This window comes from Phyllobates terribilis, unplaced genomic scaffold (genome assembly GCF_046119375.1).
Source record: "Phyllobates terribilis strain yellow unplaced genomic scaffold, ASM4611937v1 Scaffold_6803__1_contigs__length_41894, whole genome shotgun sequence".
NCBI lineage: Eukaryota > Metazoa > Chordata > Amphibia > Anura > Dendrobatidae > Phyllobates > Phyllobates terribilis.
The window spans coordinates 17,746-31,362 of NW_027369545.1; the positions used below are offsets into that span (position 1 = coordinate 17,746).

Genomic DNA, 13,617 nt, shown 5'->3' on the forward strand with positions numbered 1-13,617 from the left:
TCCTAAACTGCTAGTGAAACAATCTTGTTAAATTATGTATATAGAAGCAATACATGTAAATACCTGATACATATATAGAAATGATATGCCAGATGCAACAATACTTGAGTACATATCTTTGTTCATTCTTCTTTCTTTCAACTGCTGACTGGAATCTTATTCATAACTAGGTCACAGTCCACACAAGATTTACTGTAATTGCTCATAATGGATTAAAAATAAATTTTCTAATATATAATCAGACACAAAAATGTTGGCATTTAACCAATACAAGCAATTTCTTTGGATTGGAATTCAAATGTTTTGACTGGGAATTGAGAAGGGCCGCGCGAACGCAGGCCCCCGCAGTAACAAATAATGACGTACGATCTCCCACATTGGGGAGACGTTGAGATGGCACTCCGCCTGAAGGTGCAATGGCGGCCACCAGCCCAGGCCATGAGCCTTCATGATCACTCATAGACCCCGTCCAGGTAAGTACTTTGTCCTCCTACTACGTTTTCATCTTATACTCTTGTCCCCCTTTCTAGCTCTCACAACTTCTCGATGTGGGATGTATAAACTGGTGTTGCAAAAATTCAGCAATCGTCGGAAACTAAAAAAAAAAAGCTGTATCCTATATGCTTGACTGTTGCTACTAAATAATTTTCGTAGCACCAGCTGCACCACTTGTGCAAATTATTCATGAACTAATCTTTACTAATTGAAGAAGAGTTGTCTAATCTAAAGACTAATTAGAAGGCGATCTCAGGGATGTATAATCCTGAGCTGGTCATCCACATTATTCTAAAGACATGTTATAGGATTGCAGTGCAAAGAGATCATTTCATTAATGTACAGCAGAGCCATTATATAGATACAGGAGACTAACAAAGTCAGAGAGAATCATGCTAATCAAGCCTAAAATAGTGGTAAATACTTAATCATAGAGAGAGCTATTCTCTCGGAAGATTTACATGATTTACATATTTGACAGTGTATATAATTATTCCTCAATATTCCCCCGCAAGTTGTGTGTCGGTTTGGAGAGACGCAACTTGGAGCTAAGGTAGTGGAAGACGCAAGAGGGGCTTGGTGAGTATGTCAGCCAATTGATCATCGGTTGGTACATAAGTGACCCGGAAGGAGCCATGTTGAACTTGTTCACGAACGAAGTGGTAAGCAAGGGCGATGTGCTTCATACGAGAGTGGAAGACAGGATTGGCAATGAGACTTGTCGCTCCCAAATTATCACAGAATATAACTGATTGTCTTGGTAGTGTGTGCCCAAGTTCCCGAAAGAGAGCCATTACCCATAGCAGTTCTGAGGCCGTGTCTGCCAATGCTTTGTATTCCGCTTTCATCGATGACCGAGCAACTGATTTCTGCTTGCGTGAGCTCCAGGAAATAGGTGTTGCTCCAAGGTATAGAATGTAGCCGGTAGTTGATATGTAATCGTCTTTGTCGCCTACCCAATCGGCGTCCGAGTATGCATGGATGGCTAGTTTTGCTGTGCTCGATATTTGGATGCCGAAGTCAAGTGAACCAGCCAGGTACCGTAGCAACCGTTTCAGAGTAGTCCAGTGTACAGTGGTTGGTCGTTGCATGAATTGGGATAACTTATTGACCGCAAAGGATATGTCGGGACGGGTGAGATTTAAGTATTGAAGGCTTCCAATTATCGTCCGGTACTCCGAAGGGGATGGAATAGGATCACCTGAGGTACGTAGAAGAGGGGTATTAGGGCACATGGGTGTTGTACACGGTTTAACAGAGGCCATTCCAGCTTTGCATAATAGGTATGTTACATATTGACGTTGGCAAAGAAATAGGCCATTTGCAGAGGGCAGTACTTCGACCCCCAAGAAGTAGCTGAGTGATCCAAGATCTTTTAGTGAAAAACGTGTGGCCAGGAGCTGAATAAGCCGAGATACAGCCGAGTCAGAATTACCGGTGACGATAATATCGTCCACATAGACAAGGAGGTATATAAGATCTGAATTTCGCTTCAATATAAACAGAGATGCATCAGCCGTAGAGTTCGTGAAGCCAAGATGAAGGAGATATGTACGAAGTTCCGTGTACCAAGCTCTCGGAGCTTGCTTTATACCATAAATTGCTTTCTTCAATTTGCACACATGGTTCGGAAAATCCTTGTCAATGAAACCGGGTGGTTGTTCCATAAAGACTTCCTCATTTAAAGTGCCTTGGAGGAAGGTGTTGTTCACATCAAGCTGTCGGAGTTTCCATTTGTGACGTACGGCGAGAGTAAGAATAACCCGAACAGTTACGGGCTTAACTACTGGGTTGTATGTCTCGGTGTAATCATGATCGGGTCGTTGATTGTAGCCCTTGGCGACAAGCCTCGCCTTGTGGCGCTCTATGGTACCGTCCGGATTGCGCTTTAAGCGGAATACCCACCGACACCCTACAAGATTTTGCGTCGTCTGCGGTCGTACAAGTTCCCATGTCTGATTTTTGGTGAGTGCGGCATACTCTTGCATCATGGCAGTATGCCAAAGAGGGTCACGCAGGGCTTGATTCAAGGTGTGTGGTTCGGGAGTGGGTTGTGTTTGGAGGTAAGGTTAAGTTTCTGGATCGGTTTAGTGATATTATTTTTAGAACGTGTGATCATACCGGTTGGTATATGTGGATTCGGTGGTGACGGGCTGAGAACTGGGGGCGGGCTGGTTGGATTTGATTGCTGAGGTGGAAGCCCAATGGTAGAGCTGCGTTGAGTTGATATGGTGGGCCGGTCGGAAGTTGTTTGAGCTGGCTGATTATTGGGCTCTTGTATTGGGCCGGGTTGGTGGACTGAATGCAGCACGGGGAGAACCACACGGAGCAAATCAGAATCAGGTGGGCGTGCTTCATCAGGCTGTTGCATTTGTGGAAATGGGAATGTGGATTCATCAAACAGCACATGTCACGAAGTGTACACCCGGCCGAACTTGGGCTCCAAACATAGAAAAGCATGTTGATCCTGCGCATATCCAACAAAAATACACGGAAGCGATTTGGGCGCTAATTTGTTAGCAGCATAGGGTTTAAGCCAGGGAAAGCATAGACATCCGAAACATTTAAGTTTATGATAGTCAGGATTAACGCCTAATAGTTTTGTAAATGGAGAGTGATTGTGGAGAACTGGAGTGGGTAATCTGTTGATAAGATAAGCTGCAGTTGTCATAGCATATGGCCAATATGTGAGAGGTAATTTAGCATGGGTGAGTAATGATAAACTTGTTTCTGCAATGTGGCGATTACGGCGCTCGGCAATGCCGTTGTGTTCAGGTGTGTGGGGAGGTGTAGTTTGGTGAGTGATGCCGTGTTGGCGGAGATAGGGACGTAAACCTGTATATTCACCACCGTTATCCGTATAAAGAATTTTAATTTAGATGAAAAATAGTTTTCAACTAGGTTTTTATATGTGGAAATAGGGTGATGACATCAGATTTCTTTTGAGTGGATACAGCCAAATATATCTTGTGAAGTGATCAACAAATAAACAGTAATATTTCATGCCATTATTTGAAAGAACGGAGAAGTCCATATATCTGAATAAATGATTTCTAGAGGACGAGTAGAAACAATAGTAGAAGTATAAAATGGGAGCTTATGGCTCTTATTCATTTGACAAGATTGGCAAGCAGACTGTTCGAAACTTGTTGTAGCTAGGCTGTTTTGTTGCTGGAGAATTTTGAAAATGGAAGAGGACGGATGACCGAGTTTGTGATGCCACATTGCAGATGACGGTTGTAGACGGATGCTATTTATTTGCGGTGGAGGGTTTGGCCAATGATAGACACCATGAACACATGGTCCTTTAACCTTCGTCTTCCAAGTGGCTAGATCCTTCACATAAAAGCAAGAAGGTAAGAATATGACAGCTGATTGTGTTTGGGTTGCAATTTGAGAGACATATAATATATTTTGTTGCATGGAAGGAACATATAGGACGTTAGATAATGACATATCATGAAAATTAATTGTGCCGGTATGTGAAATGCTTAAACATGAACCGTTACCCATAAACAGCGAATCTGGTCCATTATATGGTTGATGTAAAGCCAAATTGTTGAGATCATGTGTAACATGATGGGTAGCGCCACTGTCAACCAAAAAGGGGTGTTGCTGTGATGAACCAGATGAAAGGGTATGAGCTTGGGGCTGATTTGGGCGTACTTCAGAATGCCCAACATTTTGCAAGGTGACAGTGGGATGGTCCTCCTTAAATTTGTAACATTTTGACATTACATGCCCTTTTATGTTACAATACTGGCATTTTCCTAAAAAGGGTTTAGGAGTAGTGGAGCGGGGTCCACCTTGATGCTGGAAAGTGGAACGGGACGACTTTGGATGACTAGAATTGTGAGTGTTAGGTTTTCTGTGGAATTGGGGGCGAGTTTGAGCAACTAGCGCCGTAACCGGACCGGAAATTTGGCGTTGAGCAGATGCAACCCTCAATTCATGCTGGATTAATTTTTTCAGGAGGTCATCGAATTCAATCGGTGTATCACGGGCATTAACCGCATCTACTACTGGTTTGTATTCCTCAGTCAGACCGCGAAGAATTTGGTCGGTGAGATCCTCTACTGAGACTGGATGGCCGATTGCGGCGAGGAGATCGGCGGTGCCTTTGAGAGAGTGCATGTATTCGGTGACGGAACTGGTGCCCATGGTGGATGTGCGGAGGCACTCCTTCAATTGTTTTACATGGCCTCGCGAGGGCTTGGCATAAGTTTGCTTCAGGAGAGACCACAATTCGTGGGAAGTCTTGGTTTGGGTGACCAAGGATGCGACGGCTGGTGATAGAGTGGACAGAAGAGCCACGTAGATAAGCATGTCCTGGCGTTTCCAGGTGGTGTAGGCAGTGTTGATGGTTGTGACGGGAGGAGTGGCAGAGGTGGTGAGGGTCTGCAGAGGGGCAACACAGGAACCATCGGGGTACTTGAACAGGTCATAGCCTTCAAGGATAGCCTCACATTGCAGGTTCCAATGGAGGTAGGTGGAGGGTGTCATTTTTGACAGGGCTGAGAAGGAGATGCAAATGAACGGATTTTGAGGGTCATTCGGATTTGGGATTGTGGAGCTGGAATCAAGCGACATTTCAGAAGGTGATGGAGGAGTGAAAGAGGATTCAGGATCGTTTTCTGCTGATACCATATAGGATTTCAGTGCAAAGAGATCATTTCATTAATGTACAACAGAGCCATTATATAGATACAGGAGACTAACAAAGTCAGAGAGAATCATGCTAATCAAGCCTAAGATAGTGGTAAATATACTTAGTCATAGAGAGAGCTATTCTATCGGAAGATTTACATGATTTACATATTTGACATTGTATATAATTATTCCTCAAATACATGTTGCCTCTATGTTGCTGTAGTTCACGATCTTGTGCCATGATCCTGAAAATGAGCTGCACACGAGTACCAACATCATCATTTTCATGGTAATTGTTGGGTCCTATCGTCGTTTGCCTTACAGGAAAGGAGTAATTTTTTCCTGAGATCGATGCAGCGGAGTTCTAATTAAACACCTGAGATAATGATTACTCCTTATTGAGAGTGTAAATCTCAACAAAATTATGTTGAGTGAAACCACTACCTTCTAGTTCGTCACTAGAAGGACTTTCAAACAATACGTTATTGACTTTGATTCTTTACAAAAGAGAGCTTGGATTACACACTAATCTCTTCTCTCACTCGCACCCGAACTTAACCCTTACAGTATTGTTCTCTCTTTTCTTAGCCTAGGCTGTGTTTTCTCTGCTGTTCAACCACACGATTAATCTCTAATTGTATACAATATATAACCGATCACAAGATAATTCCTACGATAATCTTATATCCAATAAACTACTATTAAATCCGTAGATTCTCCTATTAGTTTAATCGATATAATATAATCGGTCACAAACATAATATCTTATCCTAACAACCTTATCCTATCGCCGCCTTATTTAATTGCTATCTCCAAGATATTCATTCGGCCATTACAATTCAGTTAGGATTCACCTAACAACTTTTACTTCGCGCGTTTTGTCATGATTGACCATCTCCTAATTTTGGAACTCGTCCCTCGTTCCATCTCATGCTTCCCTTACTATCGTTTATTCCCTGAAATGATTACTTCCCTAAAATAGCATATTTACTTCAAAGGAAACTTCCCTCAAATAATACCTGCAATACTTTACTTACATACGCTTTCTTAGATGAGCGTTTATCACTATCAAAACTCTAATAGTAATGAACTAGCATTAGCTACTGATTTATGATCAGCTCAAGAACTGACATCAAATTAGGAAAGGCTGGCTTTGTCTACTCCATGTACATTAGAAGTTGTCCACATGTGTAGAAGAAATCATATTAGGCTATGAGCGGAGCTGTAGTAAGAAGAAGGTTGGAGATGATCCATAACAAACAATGCCGAAATAATCTCCAAGTTCAGGAACTTAAAATCATGCAAAGGTAAGAGTGAAATTCCATTTGTCCTCTTGCCAACATTTGTTTATATACATACCTTCATCTGCTCATGAAAAAAACATAATGCCTTCTTGACACGTGTAGTGCCATTACTGATGTTTTATTACTTTCTTGATGGAGTTAAAGCCAGAGATGCTATCATGTATGCAGAGAATGTTAGAAGTGAATTTAGTGATACTAGGCTACATATATTCCAGAAAGATATTTATGGAATATTTTAGGTGACGTGAGGGTATATATAGAGCATTCTAGAATAGGGACATGTGGCGCACTATTAGCCAATAGCTTCTATTATATATAGTTGAATTTGTCCTACTACAATTAATGAAGAGAATTTACATTTCATTCCACAAATCTAAGTATGGTATCAGATCCTTATAGGACAAATGTCCAAGGCTAAAAGCAAAACCTACTTTTTACCTTTCTCTGTAGCTGCCGCCTCACACACACACTCTACAATGGTTGTTCTTCCTTTTTCTTCACATACTTCTTCTTCTCCAAATCCCTCTCTTCCTTATTTCACCCATTTCATCATTTTCAAACTTACCTCCACCAATTTTCCCCTTTGGTGTACTCAAATCACGCCCTATTTGAAAGCCCATTCTCTGTTTCAATTTGTTGGTGGCACCAGTCCCTCGCCGCCGGTAACCAAAGAAGACAGAACCGCTAACCCCGCGTATTCCGACTGGTGTGCCAAGAATCACCTCGTCATGGCAATCCCGAATGGGTCCTTCTCTGAACAAGTCCTCGCCCAAGTGTTCGACTGCTCCACTGCGGCTCAGATCTGGTCGACTATCCTCCAGCTCTTCTCTGTGTGATCCAGCGCTCAGGTGGTTCATACCCGGCGTCAATTAGCCTCCCTCAAGAAAGGGGTGGAGTACGTGACCTAGTACTTCACGCAGGCCAAAAGCCTAGTGTCCTCTCTCTCCACCGCTGGTCAGCCTATCTCTGATGACGAGTTCAACACCTTCCTTCTTGCCGAACTGAGGCTTGACTACGATGCCCTCGTCACCGCCCTCTCCACCCAACTAGAGCTCCCTCCTCCCACTCTTGTTCTCTCCAACCCGCTGCTCCATGAGGCCCGCATCTCTCGGCAGGTCAAGGACGTTCAGCACTCCGTCTCCGTTGATAACACTGCGGTTGAAGCCAAGAGTGAAGCTAACTTCACTGCCAAAGGAAAAGGACGGGGGCGGAACTCTAGCAACTCGAACAGGGGCGGCTATAGCGGTAATTCTGGTGGCCCGATGAACTTCTCTAGTAACCGTGGATTCCACAGCAACAACACCGGTGGTCTGGGGCAAGGCTATACCACCTTCTCCGGGTCCTTTGATTCCCGCCATACTTTCCAAGTCTGCGGCAAACCATGGCATACATCTCTTCGGTGTTGGCATTGATTTCGACCAATCATTTCAAGCCTCTCTGTCGTCCTCGTTTCAAGCGAACAAAACCATCTCCACTTGGTTCCCAGACACGGCCGCTACTCATCATTTTACACCCGACTTGACCAATTTGAGGATCAACTCTCACCAATATGATGGCACCGATAAAGTTGTTCTTGACGATGGCTCCAACATTCCTAGTGTTAACCACGGTTCCACCACACTCTACTCCAACTCTTCTCATCCCTTTGTCCTTACGCATCTTTTACATACGTCTTCTATTACTAAAAATCTTCTATCCGTTCAACAATTTTGCAAAGATAATCAAGTGTTTATTGAATTTCACTCCTCTCATTTTCTTATGAAGGATCCAACAACCAAGGTGCTTCTCCTTCGGGGTCCCGTTAAGGCCAGCTTGTACGAGTTTCCGGCCACCACCGCATCACCATCGATCCCTCAACTCAACCATACCGCCACCTTGCAAACCCCTCTTTGACATCGATGTCTTGGTCATCCCTCGTATAAAGTAGCCTCCACCGTTCTTGCCTTCATAGCTAGCCCTTTACTTTTGCCTAAGAGTCTTGAACAATGCCCGGATTTCTCATGGGATAAGGCTCATCAACTCCGTCATCCTTCAAGCCCAAGTGTATCTAGCGTAGCTCTTCAACTTTTCTTTATGGATTGTTAGGGTCCCTCTCATACTTTGTCTTCTAAAGGAAACCTCTAATACTTAAGCATTGTTGATGATTGTATAAAGTTTATTTGGCTATTCTCTTTCTCTACTAAATCCTTGGTTGCCAAAATTATTACCACCTTCATCACTTCAGCCACCAAATTCTTCTCCACCAAAATTTCACACGTACAAATGGATAATGGTACGGAATTCAAACCCATCATACCCCTTTTACAATCTTTGGGCATCAATCATCGCCTCACTTGCCCCTATTCCCATCAACAAAATGGGAATTTGAAACCCGACATCGTTGAATTGTTGACATGGGCCTCACCCTACTCAAACACGCCTCTCGTCCCCTCCATTTTTGGGACTATGCCTTTGAAGCCGCTACATACATCATTAACCGTCTACCTACACCAATTCTCCACAACAAATCCCCTTTCCACCATCTTTTCCGCACCCTACCCGACTATTCCTCATTACGCATGTTTGGATGCCTTTGTTTTCCAAACTTGCGCCCATACAACACCCACAAACTCAACTTCCGCTCCACCCCTACCCTTTTTCTTGGCTATGCTAGCCATCACAAAGGCTACCTTTTCTATAATTCGATGGCCAAGCGCACGTGCATATCTCGGGATGTGCTTTTCCATTAACACACTTTCTCGTTTGCACAACCCGGTATCTTTCCTACATCATTGGCACCTATGCATTATACCACTTTACCGACCCTTCCCATTTCACTTGGCATGTCCAATTCAGAAACTCCATCCGTAGTTGGGCCAGCCCAACCCACTTCACATTTGTCAACTGAGCAGCCCATTGTTGTTGTTCCTCCTACTGCACAATCCGCTAATGTTGGGCCAAGTTCTCCTCCTTCCCATGGGCCTTCATTACAAGCCCAACCACACTATACTGATTTGTCACATGTTGAGCAGCCCACTTCCACGCCAACACATGTTGCTCCGCCGTCCACAATCATAACCCGCTCCAAGACCCACACCTTCAAATCCAAAGTCCTAATCGACGGCACCATTCCTTGGACACCACCGTCGTGCTCCCCTAATACCGTCTCTATCCCGGATGAGCCTTCCTCCCATACGGAGGCCCTTAAGCACCCCGTTTGGCGCACTGCTATGACCATTGAAATTCGGGCTCTCCTTCAAACGGGAACATGGAAATTGGTTCCACCAACCGCATCTTCTAATGTGCTTGGTGTCAAATGGGTATTCAAAACCAAAAGGCATGTCGATGGTTCCATAGAACGCCACAAAGCTTGTCTCGTGGCCAAGGGCTATCATCAAGTCCACGGCCTAGGTTATGATGTAACCTTTAGCCACGTCGCCAAACCTTCTACTATTCGCATCCTTCTTTCCTTGGAGGTGATGCAACGGTGGTCGGTTCTCCAACTTGACATCCACAATGCCTTCTTTCACGGGACCCTGACGGAGGACGTCTACATCACCCAACCTCCAGGTTTCTCTAAGCCTCAATTCCCTTCATTTATTTGTAAACTTCAAAAATATCTTTATGGTCTTAAGCAGGATTCTCAGGCTTGGTTTTCACGCCTTAGCGACACTTCACTATAGATTTTACTCCATCCTTATCCGACACTTCCCTATTCTACCATCGCCATGGCAATGACTCCGTTTTCATATTGGTGTATTTCGGCGATCTCTTGGTCATTTCGTCCACTCCATCACTTGCAACGGCCTTTACGACACGTCTCTCTCAAGATTTCCCGGTGAAAGATCTCGGTTCCCTACATTATTTCTTTGGGATAGAGGCCTACTGTGATGACTCGGGCATATACCTATCTCAAGCTAAATATATTCGTGACCTTGTCACCCGAGCCGAGATGCAATTTTCGAAGGTCGTGCTCACTTCAATGGCTACCACGTTTGTGTCCTCTACCGATCAATGTGTTGCTTTCCCGGATCCTCTCAAGTATCGAAGCATTGTTGGTGGCCTTCAATGCCTTGACTTCACTCGACCTGACATTTCCTTTGGCGTCAATTGTCTATGTCAACACATGCATTCCCCTCAAGACAAAAATTGGCAAGGCGCCAAACGTGTTCTTTGTTATCTCAATGCCAAACATCGTTTCTTCATCTCGGCGTCTCCAAGCTACGATCTCTCCGCCTACTCCGATGCGGATTGGGAAGGGGATCCTTCGGATCGTCGGTCCACTAGTGCCTACTGCATCTATATGGGGCCCAAATTTGATCTCATGGTCTTCTGAAAAGCAGTTGACCGTCTCCCGATCGTCTACTGAGGCCGAGTACCGCGACATTGCCACGGCTACTTGTGAAACACTTTGGCTACAATCTCTATTAGCCGAGCTCCGCTTTCAATTATCATGCCCTCCTACACTGGGGTGCGACAATTTTGGCGCTACATACCTTGCGGTCAACCCGGTACTTCACCATCGTATCAAGCATCTAAGTCTCGATTACCATTTTGCCCGCGAACACAACAAATCCCTTCAAGTGGCGTTTATCCCATCTTAGGATCAAAAGGCGGATATCTTAACCAAGGCGCTACCTACCGCTCGTTTTCTTCAAATGCGAACCCAACTATGTCTACACCCATTCGGTTCGAGGGGGGATAGTGACACCTAGGCTACATATATTCCAAAACGATATTTATGAAAAATTCTAGGTGACATGAGGGTACATTTAGAACATTATAAAATAGGAACATGTGACACACTATTAGCCAATAACTTCTATTATATATAGTTGTATTTATCCTAATACAATTAATGAAGAGAATTTATATTTCATTCCACAAATCTCATTGGAATTGAAGAATAAGATGGAGAGCAACATTATAATGAATGTTGAAAATGGCGTACTACGCTTGACTAGGAAACATGATCAAGACTAGGGCTACCATTCTCACGTCTCAACATACTCAGCTGGTAGATATGTACAGAGGAAGAAAAAAAACAATTTTGCTAATTTGTACATAACATATAAATACTTGTATTTACACACCTATCCATTAGCTCTCAGTTGCTCCTCTTAATCTTCATTTTTCACTTCATGTTCAGCATTCCACCCTGGTTTTACAAATTGTCAAATTAAATGGATCTCATGTTCAATATGGACAAAGGGTTCATACACGTACGAGCGCATAAGTGCAGTCCAGTCTAACATACAAGGTCAATGGGGTTACATTCTAAAACCAATTGACAATATACATGGGCTTGTTATCTGTCAACTTTAAATGTGTGATAGTATTCTCAACTTGCCCCTGCAAGTGCAATGGCTTGAACTGGTCCAATTGACACTTGAATAAACGAGTGTGGGTAGGCATCTCATTCACTTTATACTCATAGGGCCCAAGCCGATTACCGGCTCTGATATCATATCAAATAATTTGGGTCCTAAAATCAACACGGACAAGGGATCGTGAATGTATGAGCGCATAAGCGTAGTCCGACCCACTATACAAGTCCAATGGGATTTCATACTAAAATCAATTGGCAATAGGAAGAATAATTCATGAGCGTATATATTGGGCTTGTTATCTCCAAACTTTAGATGTGGGGTGATATTCTCAACAGATTACCATCTTTTTACTTATTTCTAGTTTTAAACTAAAAAGAAATCAATTATAAGTACATTTTGTCGCTGTGATATGTTTTTACAGGAAGTGACCTTAGAACTCAATAAAAGGAAGTTGAACCAATATGGAAGGATTAAAACATTTAGTGAACTAGGCGAAAGCGCAACAATACATTAACATACAAAAGATAATAATTAGGAACATAAATACAAGAAAGATCTTAAACAACAACATTCAAAGCATCCAGAATTCAATGCAGGTTCAGTACTTAAACTGACAAAACAGCAGTAACAAACTACTGGAAATGACTTAACCATAGTTAGTGCTCATTAATTATAGACTTGGTCCCCATGATACTTGTGTCCACCACCAGGGAGCTTCTCCTCTTCAGTATGATGTGTCACCGCCGGCTTGTAGAAAACACGTGTTTGATCAGCTATTGTTCACTGTCACTAAGGTTCATTAAGCCTTAGTTGCGCTTAACAAGAATTCAATTGCGCTTTGAATACTTGGCTTGCGCTTAATCTATGAAGAACTATTAGTAATGAGTTTACTAAAGTCCTTAAGTGCGGAAAAGGTTAGACAGACAATAAAACGCGCTTTAAGTTGTTAAAGCGCACCTATATTTGCACACACAAGAATTTCCAAACGGTGAGAACCCTAAGTCACTAGCTGACTCGGGATAAAACTCACCACTACACTTGTATTGATTAAGAAAGGATTACAATCTCTCGCTTCAACACTTGAAGCTTACTCGTAAGCTCTCTCTTTACAATACTTGGAGTTCAGCTCTGAAGAACAAGAAGGCACTCTCAACACTCTCTGATTACAAACCAATATATCTCTCAAGCTCTCTCTAGCTTCCTATATTCTCTCGGTTTGCAATGCCTAGAATGAATGCAATAGTACTCTATTTATACACAATCCTTAAGCTAAACATATAACTCAATTCGTGCAACAAACAAAGACTAAGCACAATGCCACCTCATCAATCCGTGTGCCTTGATCACTTCACCAGAATTAATCAACGACTTGGAGTGAATTGGTTTTGTTCTTCATGTGTTGATCCACGCCACATAAGCAATCCGTGTGCTTTAAGCTCTAACAAACTCTTGCCACGCTGGCGATCCCTGGAATAGCGTCCCAAAGAGTGTGAAGTTCTTCTCGCACCTTCCTGTGCACGCAACTTGCAGTCTCCCGCTTTACCAGTCTTCTTAGCGTGTGGATTTGTTCTTCTGCGCTCTGGCACACCCTAAGCTTCGGTGAAACCTCGTGGTCAACCTTCTTCAACTTCATGCAAGCGCGTCTATACGCCCTCGAAGCTCGATCACTCTTACTTCTTGGTCTTGAATAGATTTATTAAACACCGTTTGTGAAACATACTTTCTCCGCTTGGTGTTAAGCGCGATTGAGAACAGTCAAGCGCATCTCTAAGTGACTTAAGCGCATCCTTAGAAATATGGCAATGACCTGGAACGCTTAAAAACACTAAGAGATTAAACATATTAGTTTGTTATCATCA

The 13,617-nt window shown here is 43.2% G+C and overlaps 1 non-coding gene across 1 annotated transcript; it reads right to left on the reverse strand.

Moving 5' to 3' along the window:
- Positions 1-317: 317 nt before the first annotated feature.
- On the reverse strand, positions 318-481 carry LOC141251289 (U1 spliceosomal RNA). The gene has a single exon (XR_012313074.1). It is a non-coding gene; the product is annotated as a U1 spliceosomal RNA (small nuclear RNA).
- Positions 482-13,617: the final 13,136 nt, after the last annotated feature.